Source organism: Tupaia chinensis, unplaced genomic scaffold (genome assembly GCF_000334495.1).
Source record: "Tupaia chinensis unplaced genomic scaffold, TupChi_1.0 Scaffold000484_1, whole genome shotgun sequence".
Classification (NCBI taxonomy): Eukaryota; Metazoa; Chordata; class Mammalia; order Scandentia; family Tupaiidae; genus Tupaia; species Tupaia belangeri.
In genome coordinates, this window is record NW_006159996.1 from 2,031,502 (window position 1) to 2,033,958 (window position 2,457).

At 36.3% G+C, this 2,457-nt stretch overlaps 1 pseudogene; it reads right to left on the reverse strand.

Moving 5' to 3' along the window:
• Positions 1-1,661: 1,661 nt before the first annotated feature.
• On the reverse strand, positions 1,662-2,303 carry LOC102470621 (ubiquitin-conjugating enzyme E2 L3 pseudogene; annotated as a pseudogene).
• Positions 2,304-2,457: the final 154 nt, after the last annotated feature.

Consider the following 2,457-nt stretch of genomic DNA (forward strand, 5'->3'; position numbering starts at 1 on the left):
CATATTAACTTAATAATGAGAGCTATAAGAAGGACTCAGAAAGAATCAGGTGGCCATGCTCTCCATGAGCCCATGTTTAAAGTTGGGTTTACATCCTTTTACACTAATTTTGATATTGACTACTTAGCATGCTTAATTTTATCAACCATTTCCTTGCTTTTGGTTAATTCTGGTTCTACTTAATGGTTGACTTAGCAAATCAGAAAACCAGTAAGTTTTTGGGACCAGCAGTTAGTGTAATGGCTATGTTGCTGGACTCCCATGTAGTCGATCGTGGTTTAAACCCTGGACTCGGTGGCATAAACTCATGCCGGACACATGTGCGTGCGTGCATGCCCAAGGTCCTGAGAGGAGAATGGAGGAGAAGGGATTGCAGCGTGGCCATCCCCACTGGGGGGTGATTTCTCGCTTTCTGTCTCTCTGTCTTTCTCTTTCTTTCTGGTGAGCACACGTGCCCTATTTTAAAAAAAACAAACAAACAAACAAACAAAAACCAACAATTTTCCTATGGACATTTTTACCCAGTTAAATGTTTAGATTATTAAAAACCTGTACTTGTAAGAGTATATCCTCTTTCCATCCTCTTTATGAATTTTCTTGAAGACATAACACATTAGGATTATAGCCATTTGCAAAAAGCTTTTAGAAATGCAAACAAAGTAATTACCCATGGACAATAAGACTTGAAATATAGTCAATGCTCTGACAAGAATTTACAACTGACAAAGATATTTGTCTATATCTGTGACATATACCAGTTTAATATAATAACCTATAATATGACTGATAAGTGTCCTACCATAGATTCCTGGAAATTTCACACCATTCTGGAACATAATGCATATATAAATATGAACTTACATACACATAACATATTTATACATATTCAAATAGAATGCAAAGAAAATTTAAATTATTCAATTTGATAATGCTCCCCATTGTTACTTAACATATAAGAATAAGCCTGATTGGTTTAACACTTCTCTTTTGGATATTTCATGGGCTCTCTGTAAACATCCAAAAGTTATTTTGAGATAAAAAAACTTAATTTAGAATTTAATTTTTGAGAAATATTGTCAAAGACAGCAAAAACCTTAAATATTTGACTTAATTGTCAGTAGAAAATGATATTTAGATGTACCAAGCACCTCAGGAATAAAAAAAGGTCAACCCAGTGTTCATTGGCACCAAAACTAAAGCCAGAAAAAGCTAGTCATGAATCAATTTCCCTGTTGGATATTCATCATGTAAAATATGACACACAACTACCAGTTGTTTCATTAAACTAACCATGTTTAAATAAGCATGATATTGCCTGATCAATAAAACCCTGGACAAGCTCTATATTAGAAACTGAAGATTTGCACTTATTAACTTTTTTTCCCACTATATATATATATATATATATATATACACACACACACATACACACACATATACATACATATATATGTATATATTTAGGACATCTTACATTTTTAATACTTCTTTCAGGTTACCTATACCACTGTTGATTAAGAAAACTGTACAAAGTTAGTAACTGCCACAAGCGAATGCCAGGCAGTGGCACATGTCAATTTTCCAGAGTCCTGCTTTGCAGGGTGTCTAATACACTGCTCAGAGTCTCTGCTCACACTTGCTGGAATCAATTGTGGCAGATTTTAGTCCACAGGTCGCTTTTATCCATGTTTCTTTGTAAACTCTTCAGCGTTCTTACAGAATTTCTTACGGTCCTTAGAGTATTCTTCAGCTAGGTCAGCCCAGAGGGAGTGCTTGGACTAGGGGTTGGACACCAGTGCTATGAGGGACTGGATTACTTGGTTCGTAGCTGGCTTCCAGTTTTCAGCACTAATTACTGGCAGACAGACCTGCCCCTTTTCATCGATGTTCGGGTGATAGATCTTTGTTTTAAATGTGATCTTGGATGGTTTCAATGGGTACTCTGCTGGAAAGTTGATTTCGATTCTGAAGGCCCCCTTGTCATATGGAGGGTTGTCAGGAACAATAAGCCCTTGCCAAGTCAATAAATTAGCTTTATCAACCTGGATGTTACAGAAGTTTTTCATCTCACATTTGCAGATTTCTTCAAGCTCCTTCATCAGCCTCCTGCTGGCTGCCATCTTGGATCTGGTGCTGCTGCTTTCCCCTTTTCCACCATGTTTGAAGCTGGCTTATTGACTTAAGTCACATGAAGTTGAGAAGCATTTAAATTAATTTGTATGAGTGCTCTTTTTATAAATCAAATGGAATGGAATTCCTTAAGGCCTTTTATCACATAGACATACAACATAAAGTATGTAACATGACACATTACATGTATAAATGCACACACATACACATGCAAAAGGATTTCAAAACAATCTCCTAAGTCAGTTTTAAGAGAAAATGCTTGTGAGATAGAGTAAGAGTAGGTAGGGCAGTGTCACAAGAAGTAGTGAGGTTGAGTCTTTTAGATCT